Raw genomic sequence first — 12951 nt, forward strand, 5'->3', positions numbered from 1 at the left:
TTGCTCCACTGTTTGCTTATTGACTGACCTGATTTCAGCTATTCTGGTGTTTGTTTTTATCTAGCTCAAGACTTTTTCTTTTCTTCTGCATTTATCAAGTGCCTTGATACGCTTATTGCTTGTTCATTCTTTTGTGTTGACTGTGTTTGATTGATCTGGCTCAGGACTTTTTATTTTATTTATTTGCTTTGATCAAGTGTCTCGATTTGTTTATCGCTTGTTTATGCTCTGGTGCTGTCTAGACGCTGCCTTATATATGGGTCTGCGGACTCGTCAAGCCGTCAAGTGGCAGCTTTTTTTCCGTAGCCCCTCCATCTGTAGCACCTGATGGAAAATAAAGATTTGATTTGCTTCTACCAATAGCCGCTTTTTCAAAATGCTGCTCTAGGTAGGGTGCACCACTGCGGACATGTATCGCGTTGTCTAAGGCTGCGGCTTGCAAGTACGGATTTCGTTTGGTTTTACGTAGCACTTTAAATGGTCACATCAGCTGCCCATAGTTGACGCCTTAGATCAATTTTATGCTTGGCTACGGGAATGTTGAATTGTTGCTTCGTGTAGAAGTACGACGCTTTGGGCTCACCTTGTCGGTAGCGGTGTTGAATCACGCTGTTCGTAAGCATAATTAGAGGCAAGAGTTTTTTTAAGAGCTTGATCGTATTCGTCCAGTGATATTTTTGAACTTAAGATGACTGGGAAAATGTTCCAGAAAAAAGAAAAAGTGGCTAACGGTGAGGATTGCTATCGGCTGCTGCATATGACATTGCAGTTCAGTATTCGCTGGAAACTTGGTGGTATATTTGTGATGAAATAATAGCTTACTGCTGTCTGAGCACACTTACCACGCAGTGTGCTCTATTTGTTTCGCAATTGAGTGCCGCTCTCGTGTGCATCTCAAGATCCTTTTAATTCTTGTTAATAGCTTTCGCATTCTAGGATTCCAATGTTCGCACCACAAAGGACAAAACCCGCCCTCACTGTCAGCGTCGATCTATACCCTGGCGTGCGTTGCTGCGCCTTTAAACATATATGTGCCTTTCTCTTCAGTACAATTAAAGACACTCAGAACTTGATTAGACTTTCTCTTTGTACACGTTTCCAAGCCGGTCACTACGAGCATTTCAAATTCAAAAAACACTAGCGAGAAGGACAGCTCGTCGACTTAAGCAGCAGGATTGCATCGGCGACGCAGCACCAACTCTCGCTTACGCCGTGCTTTTCTCGACATCGTTGACGAGATGACGCATCTTCATTGAACATTTTCCCAATTACTCCTCTGGAGGTGATTTTCACGGCGCTTACTCAACAGTGTCACGCATGTTCAGGGCTAGCCAAATCAATAAACTGTGTGCTGGCTTCGCACCATGAGAAGTCATTTGAGATATAAGTCGGCACCAACGACGTGTGCTTACTATTGTGGTACACACACACTGATGCGATCGAGATCGAGACATTGACCTCGATCGTCGATCGCTGCGCTGTTTCGCGCATGCGCTATATTTCACCGCTTTGCCTACACGGCGCTGCGCGGAGGCTGAGCCATGTACAAGCCCTCTTTTGTGGAAAGTAGCGTCACTCTTACATCTTTGCCGCCACACTATCACCCACACCCATGTTCTCATGCTTTTCCTCCTTGCTGTCGCCGCACCGGCGCTTCCCGCGTGCTGATTGGATGCAGCGCGCGAAAACGCCCTATCAGCTGACCCCACGTCAAGGAGACATCATGAAACTGGTTTTAGCTATTTTTAGCACGTGCGTTTTGCAAGTATTGGAAGTTGGTGAGCTTCGTTTGCCGAAATAATGCCTAGCTGCTGCGCTTTTCATTGTAGCAGCAGGCGGGAAAAGGGATTAGCGTTGTTTGAAATTCCCGGAGGTATACTAGACTTCGCGCGGTAAAAAAAAATGCTCTGCAATATCGGAAGACTTCGCACATTCGAAACACGTCGTTCTTGGCGAGAAAAGTACTGTACCTCTCCTAATATTGTAGGCAATGTTTCTCGAAGATTTTTATTATTTTTGCTAATCAGACTATATGTAAAGGCAGCTTATTCACGCTCCTCACTATATTTTTCTGGTATATTGATAATTGATGCAGCTTTTTTTTAATTTGCATGGTTCACAAAACTTGCCATGGAAGTAGGCTTAGGCAAGGTATACAAACTACATTGACCATTGTCGCTTTAGAGACGTCGTCAGTGGTGAAGTAATATACTCGATAAAGCGGCCGCTTTATGAAGCATTCAATTCCGTAAGAAATTAGGCTATTGCATGGTCGGGACAGCAACATGAGTATTAGGGCGAGAGCAGTTATGATGTCACTCACCAATTTTTGTTTCCTTAAAGTCCGCTGCTTTCACTGTTGTCCACAGCCGCCACCCGTGTCCGCACCTTGAATCGTAAAAGACTTCGCGAAAATTTCATAAAAGAATGGCTGTGAACAGCCGGTATTTCAACCAGGGACCAATAGATTGACACGCAATTATTTGTTTAGGTCACTGTGCCGATGTTATAGCAAAGAAGAACACTGCGCCCACAGCAAGATTGCTGGAGACTTGAACAGTCGGCTCAAGTTATTTGCTGACGCTACGCTTCGCAGCGCCTTAGTAAACAAGTAGCGAAGGCAAATCACAGCGGCAAGAAGGGATCGACTGGATTTGGAAAAGGAAGGAATATACTCAAGGAGAGCGTTGACGAGAGCTAGCTGCTACGCATCAAAGCTTAAACAGCGCGACGAACAAGACAAGCGAGATCCGGAAAGACGAAGCAATGGTCTTCAACTAATATTAATTGCGTGCTGCGCACGGAATATAAATACCACGACGGAGAGCACAAGGGAAGGAGAATCTCGAGAAGGTCACAGCATGTGCTTTCACCAAGTGCCACAGCACGACTTCGTACGCGGACATACGTCTACAATTCCAGCTCCTGATTCCAAAGAATATTTCCAGAAGTGCTTACGCACGGCGCGCCTTCTCTCTTTCTTTCCTTTTGTCTCTTAATTGTGTGCTACGCACAGAATCTAAATATCCAAGAAGGAGAGCACACAAGGAGGAGCCAATCTCGGAAACGTCACAGCCTCTGTTTTCACAGAGTGCCACATCACGACTGCGCACGCGGACACAAATATAAAATTCCGCTTCCTGATCCAAATTATTATTTGCAGAAGTGCTTACGCACGCAGCGCCTTCATTTCCGTTTACTTCTCCTTCTTGTTTCTTTCTCTCTTTTTTTGCGGTCCTGTATTCTTCATGTATTTGGCCTGTTCTGTAGAGTATGCCGGTAGCAACCAGATCTGGAAAGCGTCCCAGTTCATTGCACTGCCGAGCCGGGCTGCTGCCTGTTGTAGATCTTAGAATTTGCGTGTTCCCGCAGCTAGGAAATGCCACGGCCGGTTTGTCCTTTGTTATTTCGTAGGAGGGTGTATTGCGAAATGGCAGCATGCAAGTTTCCTTCGGAGAACACATGCCGTCATAGGCGCGGACTAGGCGGGGGCTGCCGGGCCCAAGCCCACTCCGAAATTTTTCGTTGGTGGGTGGGGGGAGGGGGCAGAGGCCCTCCCCTCGGCGATGTGGAAGCCCCTCCCCCCTGCTATAATGCCACTACCAGAGTTGTGTTGCCGACATCATTTGCGGTTTTTCTACTTGCCTCAACCTTCCAATTCAAAAATTTATTGGGACCAAGAGCTTATTGCATCATTGTTGGCGTGGAAATGCACGGCTTTAATTGATATTTTTTTATTTATTCCTGCAAATCCTGTCAGTAGGAGGATAACCACATTACAGCGCCAGTAGCGGCTACTTTATCCAAATTTTATTCACTTTCTCGCCTTTTTTTTCAACTTTTTCTCGCATTTCCATTGTGAGCACCATGCACAGAAACAATATATATATATATATATATACGCTGGACAAAGTTTAGTATCTGTTCAAACAGAAAGAGCTATAGCTAACTTACAATTATTTATTATGGTATGGACATCGTTAATATGTTGCGCTATGATTACCTCACTTCAAATTGCTTTACGTGCTTTGTCGACTCTGGAAAAAGCCTGCTGCCTTCAGTGACCCCTTTGGCAGAGTCGTGTGAAACTCACGTCTTGTGAAACGTCGTGTTAAATTCACGTAAATGATATGTGTCTCAGTATTGCTTTTCTTCCCAATAGGCAATGCTAAGGGCTCATAAAAGTACCTATTGTAATAATTTACAACAATTATTAGGCATGAAAGCATCACCCTTTGCATGCTGAAGTCATAAGTATCTGTAATTCACTTAGTAACCGAAATCAAGCCAGGCCACATACAATCAACATCAATATCAATAGCAGTCATACGCAGCAGTGCTGATACGTCTCCTCACAGTAAAACAGGAAAAAATTTTAAAAGAGGCTGCAGTTTTGCCGGACAGGCGAAGCAGTATTAGTAATAGCATATTAGTAATATTAGTAATAGCATAGTATGAGACAGTTAAACGAAGGAAGAATACACCACCGTGAGACGCCAGTCTCTTGGTATTGAAAGGGGACTTAGGCTGGGAAATTTCCTACTATGAGGTCTTGTAACTACTCATGTAAGGCCGTCACTTCAGTGGACAACTCTTCGAGGTCACACAACGTTTTTTCAAGTGCATCTGTTATTAAAGGTAACTTTGTTGTTGCTGATGAGGTGACGCTGCCTCCATGATCACTAGCGTCTGTTCCTAACATCGCTTCTGTTGATACCGGCGGTTTACTTGAAGTCATGCTTCAACCACTCATCGATTTCTGTGTTAAGGAGGACATAGTGGTGCCCAGTAGAGTTGTATCCGCGACCAATACAACCACGTCGTTGTGGGTACTAAACTGTTTTGCCGTGCTCGTACTACTTCTGAAACGCATGAAGCTCGCTCTCTTCGACGTAGACACCTACAGTTCCATTAAGGCTCACTTACACTGGGCCGACCCGACACCGACACCGATTTCAGTCTACCGACAGTCGGCAGCCCAAAATCGGTGTCGGGTCGGCCTAGTGTGAGTGAGCCGTTATTATGGTTGTCAGCAACGAGATCAATAATGCAAACGGACAACATATCCGCCACCATGAGCGAAAACTTCGGAGCAGGGTCAGCATGTGCCTATTTCCACGTGAACATGACAGCTTCGTACAAATTATATCCCGACATGCTTCCTTGTTTGACTTCTTCCAAGCTGAAAAGCGTACCGCTCTTCCATCTTCGTGCGCTCGCCATCGGATTAGCACCGGCTCAACTCACCTAATCTGCCCGAAGCCTCATCGAGTGCCACCTGGAGGTACTGCAAGGAATCGGGCGCGCCACCACGTGGCTCCCGAGATACTCGCGCGCAGGAGCGCGCAAATGGCGGATGCCGTGGAAGGTCTATGAAGGGTGGAAACGCTGAAATATGGCATTCTTTGAGTTTTCGCTTAACAGAATTATGTTTTCTTGTATAGACAAATTACAATCCGACGTTATCATGTCCGTAGCATGTGTGTGAGTAGTACTTTACAATTTTTCTACGTATTTTAGATTGAGAAATTCGATTAGTTCAGTAACTTCCTTGCGCCACGTAGAGGGCTTGGTATGGGTTGTTAAAAAATCTTTTTGACGAAGAGACGTCCGGCGCAAGATTTTCTATGACACGGGGTCCTTAACTCTTTCGCGTTCTGCTGGCGTCCACCTCTCACGTCATTGCACCTATGGTGTCGTGCGCTCCTTGGAAGGCCCAGGTCTTCGGTGTTGCTGTCCCTACGGGGAATGGTCCTGAGGCCGTCGTCGGCGCGACGGCCTCAATAGTTGGCCTCTCTGAGGTCTATTGCGTTCAGCACATGGGAGACTTCAACTTCCAAGTCACCATCAAGAACATGGCTTCCATGGCCCTAATCGTAGATGCTGGCTGCCTTGTCATCGGTGGCGAGCCTTGTCCTGCCGTTCCCATTGTCCCCCCAGGTCACCAGTAACCTGCCTCTTCTTGCCGTCCTTCGTTCCGAACAAAGTCCTCGTCCAGGCATAGTCACCATACGGCAGGATTCTCTCTCTCAACGCTGGTGTTATGAGCGGACGACGTGGCGTGCTTACTGGCACCCGCTTCGTTCGAATAGAAATGAGCACCACCACCCCTGTCCCCAATTATCTGCAAGTATCTGGTCATCCATGCTATGGAAAGAAGAATGATGGGTGTAACGTTAAGGGATAAGAAAAGAGCAGATTGGGTGAGGGAAAAAATGCGAGTTAATGACATCTTAGTTGAAATCAAGAAAAAGAAATGGGCATGGGCAGGACATGTAATGAGGAGGGGAGATAACCGATGGTCATTAAGGGTTACGGACTGGATTGCAAGGGAAGGGAAGCGTAGCAGGGGGCGGCAGAAAGTTAGGTGGGCGAATGAGATTAAGTTTGCAGGGACGACATGGCCACAATTAGTACATGACCGGGGTTGTTGGAGAAGTATGGGAGAGGCCTTTGTCCTGCAGTGGGCGTAACCAGGATGATGATGATGATGATGATGATGATGATATGGTCATCGTGTGACGTTTGACTACCGTGGCTTGCGACGCATGTGTCGTTGCTGTGGCTCCAGCAACCGATACCGTGCACAGTGCACTGCAGCGTTCTGTGGCCGTTGTGGTATCCATTGCAACGAAAGAGACGGATGCGACCGTCCTTGTCGGCGTTGCGGGTATGGTCACCCTACATTCGTGTGCCCAGTGTGGCGTTCCTATTCAGACGCTACGACTGGTGCCTGTCCCCCCTTACCGCCATCGCCTGTAGCGGTCGCGACTGCGCGTGACGCCGCCACCAAAGAGATTGCCTTGACACCGTTTCAACCAGCATCGGCAAATGACAAAGAAGTATGCAGCTCGAGCAATCACAACACGCCATGTTCGCCGGCCTCGTCAGCTGAAAGGGAAGACCGTGCTATTCACGACGTGGCCCATCGCAGCACGCCATGTTCGCTGGTTTGCCAGGTAGCCAGGACACGCGCACTGTGGCCGGTGGCGCCTCCGCTTCGGCTGCTACCATCAGTCCTGATCTCACGGAAGTTTTGGACATGGCTAAAACACCTCGTCCTGCAGTTTCTGCGCTCGCTACACCAACGAAGTCTGCGGTGGCTTCATGCGCCTCAGTTTCATCGCTTACAACGCCACATCCGACTTGTGGCTCTTCTACAAAAGCCACTGCGCCGTCACATATGAATGAGCCCCCGGTTGCCGAAGTTGCCGGCGGCGACGACATCAATCCCGCAGCCCAACACCTACCATGATGATCATCATCATCATCTGAAAATGGCTTCAGCCTCGGAGTTGATAGTAGCGTTGCGCTCTCACCAAGCCTAGATGGACTCGACGCAGAAATGGCGGCTCCACGAGTCGTAAAGCGTGTCCACGCGTCAGCCTCTGGCTCGGACTGCGCCCCGGATCACCATCCCGAGTGCAACGGCCGAAAAAACCTCGGCCTTCTTCGAGTTGGTTGCTGAAGTGATGTGTGTGCTGCATGTCCACTGGACTTGTTCTCGGAGCGCCGGCTTGAACAACACCTCCAGTTCAGTTCAGTGACACTTTTAATTAAATATGGCTGACACCCTGAATACTATTTCATTAAACGCACAGGGGCTCTGAAATCCTTTAAAACAGGCCGAAATTATTAGCGTGGCCCACGATAAAAACTGTGACATTCTGTGTTTGCAAGAAGCACATTTTTTCAACATTGGACATGTTCTTGCCTTCAAACGCACTTTCAACCTAGATTGTCCTTTCTGCTTCGCGACATCACGCTCTGGTGGAGTCGGTATTGTTATTTTCAACAGAGCTTTTTTGCTAGATCATTATGTTCTTTATGATGAGACAGGGCAGATATTAGCATTTGTTTGTGTGCTATTCTCATTTAGGTTACGTACATTGTGCATCTATGATTGGCTCTAGTGGCTCAAATCACTAAGTCCAATGATTTTTTTCGTGACCTCGACGTACATGGCCTGGACGGTCGTCACGTGGTTCTTGCTGGGGAATTTAACTGCATTTTAGACACGCAAGCAGATGTGCAAGGCTCGGGCTGGGGTCACCCCGAATGGAACGCATGTGATTTGCGTTGCCTCGTCCAGCACTTCTCGTTGCTGGATACATACCGAATATAACCAACCTTTATATATAGCTTTCATTGATTACGAGAAAGCGTTTGATTCAGTTGATACCTCAGCAGTCATGGAGGCATTGCGGAATCAGGGTGTAGACGAGCCGTATGTAAAAATACTGCAAGATATCTATAGCGGCTCCACAGCCACCGTAGTCCTCCATAAAGAACGCAACCAAATCCCAATAAAGAAAGGCGTCAGGCAGGAAGATACGATCTCTTCAATGCTATCCACAGAGTGTTTACAGGAGGTATTCAGAGACCTGGATTGGGGAGAATTGGGAATAAGAGTTAATGGAGAATACCTTAGTAACTTGCGATTCGCTGATAATATTGCATCGCTCAAGGGACCAACTGCAATGCATGCTCACTGACTTGGAGAGGCAAAACCGAAGGGTGGGTCTAAAAATTTATCTGCAGAAAACTAAAGTAATGTTTAACAGTCTCGGAAGAGAACAGCAGTTTACGATAGGTAGTGGGGCACTGGAGGTGGTAAGGGAATACATCTACTTAGGACAGGTAGTGACTGCTGATCCGGTATATGAGACTGAAATAATCAGAAGAATAAGAATGGGCTGGGATGCATTTGGCAGGCTTTCTCAGATCATAAACAGCAGGTTGCCATTATTCCTCAAGAGAAAAGTTTATAACAGCTCTGTCTTACCAGTACTCACGTACAGGGCAGAAACCTGGAGGCTTACGAAAAGGGTTCTACTTAAATTGAGGACGACGCAACGAGCTATGGAAAGAAGAATGGTAGGTGTAACGTTAATTGATAAGAAAATAGTAGATTGGGTGAGGGAACAAACCCGAGTTAATGATATCTTAGTTGAAATCAAGAAAAGTAAATGGGCATGGGCAGGACATGTAATGAGGAGGAAAGACAACTGATGGTCATTAAGAGTTACAGAATGGATTCCAAGGGAAGGGAAGCGTAGCAGAGGGGGGCAGAAAGTTAGGCGGGTGGATGAGATTAAGAAGTTTGCAGGGCCAACATGACCACAATTAGTACATGACCAGGGTAGTTGGAGAAGTATGGGAGAGGTCTTTGCCCTGCAGTGGGCGTAACCAGGATGATGATGATGATGATGATGATGATGATGATGACATACCGACTTTTACATGGTTCTTCATTTGTCTGGACGTGGTGACGTGGCACGTTGTCAAGCAGGTTATACCGTGCCTATGTGTCATGCAATATAGCTGAGTATGTCTCACAATCTGATGTGATAACTTTGCCTTCATCTGCTGTCTATGTTTCCGATCACAGACCAACTATGCTTGAAGTTTGCTTCCTTGCTTCTTCATCAGCAAAACATTGCCGCCTCGACATCCACGTTCTACACGACGCGCACTCGCGCTCTTGTTTCTCAAGAGTCTTGCGCGCTTCCCTTTCTAGATCTGACCCAGAGTCATGGGACGCGCTCAAGGTGCAGTCGTGTCTGCAGTTGAAGGTCGTGCACTCTGACGACGCACTTCAGAAGACCTTGGCGCTCTTTGGTCATACTTGGCCCCTGCGCCACAAAAAAACTATATTCATCATCATCATCAGAAGAAGAAGAACTGGCGGATACTGCCATGAAGCTCCGTATTGCCCTTCGGGTCAATAAACTGACTCCGCTGATGCGGCCATGGCAGCGTGAGCGACGGAGGCGTTTCCAACGCGTCATCGCAGCGTCGTTTTGTCAGCTGCTGCTTGGCTATGCAGACGTTATGCGTGTGCACACCATGAAGTTCTGCGCTTTGCAAGAAACTCTCTTTTCAGACAGCCGAATGTACGCGGTTCTGTGCCCCCATGAGCACTTCCTGTTGGGTCGCCTCCCGCACGTGATTATTCGCTCGTTGTATCGCATTTGAAAACATGGCACGTGCGAATATGCGAATGGATCATGATAACGCTGAAATGCTTAGTGAATTGCCTCAGGTTCCACCTCAAATCGCAGAACGTATTTGTGCACGGCCGTCAGCTGACGAAGTGAAAGCAGCATTATCTTCCATGAAGCGTGCCTCGGCCCCAGGGCCGGACGGGTTACCCCTAGGGTTTTATCGAACATTCTGCGAAGATATTGGTGCCACTTTCGTGTCTGTTATCACCCGCTGCTTTGAGAACCTTGAATCCCCGTCTAGTTTTCGTGACGGTCGTATTGTGCCTGCACCTAAGCACGATCCATCATCAGTTCGTCCAGTGGAATGGAGGCCAATCGACGTTGACTACAAAACCTTCACAGCTGTTCTCACCCGACGCCTGGGAAGCCTGATGCCTTCTTTAATAGGACACCATCAGGCATTCTCAGTCCTTGCCAGAGAGATACAGTCTCTCGCTTGTCACGCGTGACATAATGACATACACGCTGACCAGGTCCGCAGGTGGTCTCTTAGTTTCACTAGATCAAGAAAAAGCATTCAGTCGCCTTGAAGATAGCTACATATTTAATGTACAGACTTCATTCAGCTTTTCGTCAAATTTTGTTGGACTTATTAGGACTGCCTATTCAAATATCCGAAGTACTTTGTTTCTTGATGGTCGGGAAAGTGCACCATTTCCAGTTACTCGCGGTGTTCGTCAAGGGTTGCCTCTATCCCTAGTACTCTTTGTGCTCAGCCTTGAGCCATTTCTGCGCTCAGTACTGAGAGACCCTTACGTGTATGGTCTCCCACTGCCTGGTAGTGGCGTTGTGAAGGTGACAGCCTTCCTCGATGACGTCACATTGTGTCTCAAGAATAAAAATAGCTTATCCCACTGCCTTCGAATATCCACTGAGTACGGAAATATTTCAGGTGCTGCGCTAAATATTTCAAAATGCCGTTATTTGTTCATCGGTTCACCACAGACACACCTAAGTCCCGTTTTCCGTCTTCAAAAGCGACTCTATTCTTATATCAGGTCTTTATTACGCCCAGGATGGCATATCAGATGCTGTGTGGCTCTCAATTTTTGTAGCTGTAAGACGAAATATTCAAGATGTTCAAGGGTATGATTTGTTCCTACAAGAAAGAAGGTACTTAGCACAGTCGGTATTCTGTGGCCGAGTGTGGTGTGTTTGTCCCATTGTACAGCCACCATTACGGGATACTGGGTCCTTGCTGTCCCTTCTTGATTCCTTCTTCTGGTCGGGTAGTACAGCACTAGTCTGTCGCGCGGCGCTTGGGCAACCACGCTCTCGCGGAGGGTTCGCGCTCCCATCCGTGTCTGTCCGCTGCCGGCTGCTTGCCCTGCGATTTCTGCTCCGTCTGTTACAGCATGATCACTATTATGTGCGTGAATTCGCCTACTATTTCCTTGGCACAAAAATGTGTTGCATGTTACCAAGCGTGCACTTAAATCAGGGGCCACAGGTGTTAAACGCACCTGCATTTTACTCTACGGCCGTGGCATATTATCGCCACATACAACAGGTATGTCCTGATGTAGATGTTCTCGAAAAACCTAATTGTCGATACAATGCCAGCCTTATTGCTTCCTCTAGTTCCTCAAGCGCGCCGCGCACGTTTCAATAATTTGTCGTGGGATGCAATAATGGCGTCATTTCTGCCTGGCCACCTACACGACTTCATGTGGCGTGTAGGGTGGCAAGTGCTTCCAACTCGGGACAGGCTAGAGTGGTAGGGTGTAGTCCCACCTTTGCTGTGTCCCGATCGCCCCCTCCAGGAATCCCATAAACATATGCTGCTGCAAACGTCGTTGTCAGGGTGTTTTGTAGGGCCGGATTTGCTGGTTTCGGTGGCCTTGCAATTAACCACTTTATCACATCTGGCCGCTGCTCACGTGGCCGCTTTGCGCGACCTTTAATTGCTGCAGGGGTCTTTTGTCTATGGCGTAATCGGTGCGAGGCAGTTGCTGCGGGGCATCGTCGCCGTGCTCTTTTTCCACTTCTGGGGAGGCTCTACTCTGACCTACTATCGTTTCAGTCAGAGAAGTTGTTCTTCCTTGGGGAAGAAGAGTTCCTTCGACAGTGTTCATGCCGTTTCCTGACGGTTGCTGATGGACCCGTATTGCTTAATTTTCGACCAGCCTGGTTCTTGTAGCCAGGACATCAGAAGTGTTAATTGAATGTGCACAGAATGTAAGTGCCTGTAACCTCTGTGTGTGTGTGTTCTCTTATATAAGGTCATATGTGTATATACACATCTCATATCATCACTCAAAAATGATTTAAAGCGCCTCTGTAATATCATTATACATAACCATTGTGTCCGCTGTATATATTGAACATCATTTTATACCTGTCACAATTACTTTATATTTACCTGTGCTTTTCCGTGGATCTATGTTGTTATATGTTAATGAGCGTGGACTCGGACACTACTTTGAGAACGTGCCATGTATACAATCCTTCGTTTCTTGTACATGTTATCGTCCTGGTGGAACGGTGCCGTTATTTTGACTCAGTGTTCGTATCGTCCCTTGTTTAAATAAGCTTTTTCTAAACACATGACTGTCGAACGTATTCTTGGCGCCAACCGCGGTAATGCGCTCGTGCCACTTCTCACACGTTTGTCTTCGTCGTCTTCTTCGTAATGGTGAGGACACATTTACAGTGGTATGAGCCGTGGCTTAAGTGGGTATGAACCAATTGTCTTACGTGACGAACGCATTTATTAGCAGACATGATGCGCCGGTATCACGTCTGCTAATAAATGTGTCCGTCAACTGAAGAATCTGTGGCTGTGTCGCACGATGGGGCGCCCCTAGACGAGTTGAACGGGAACCTCAAGGCAAATATCATGGTCCGGCCGTTACCGCGGAAGGTGCACCGTGCACATTGTAGGGAGACGGGTCGCGAGAGCTAGGGATTAGTTGCGAGAGGCAAAGGATCAGAAGGAGGAGTC

The sequence above is a fragment of the Dermacentor andersoni genome, chromosome 8, assembly GCF_023375885.2.
Source record: "Dermacentor andersoni chromosome 8, qqDerAnde1_hic_scaffold, whole genome shotgun sequence".
Taxonomy (NCBI): domain Eukaryota; kingdom Metazoa; phylum Arthropoda; class Arachnida; order Ixodida; family Ixodidae; genus Dermacentor; species Dermacentor andersoni.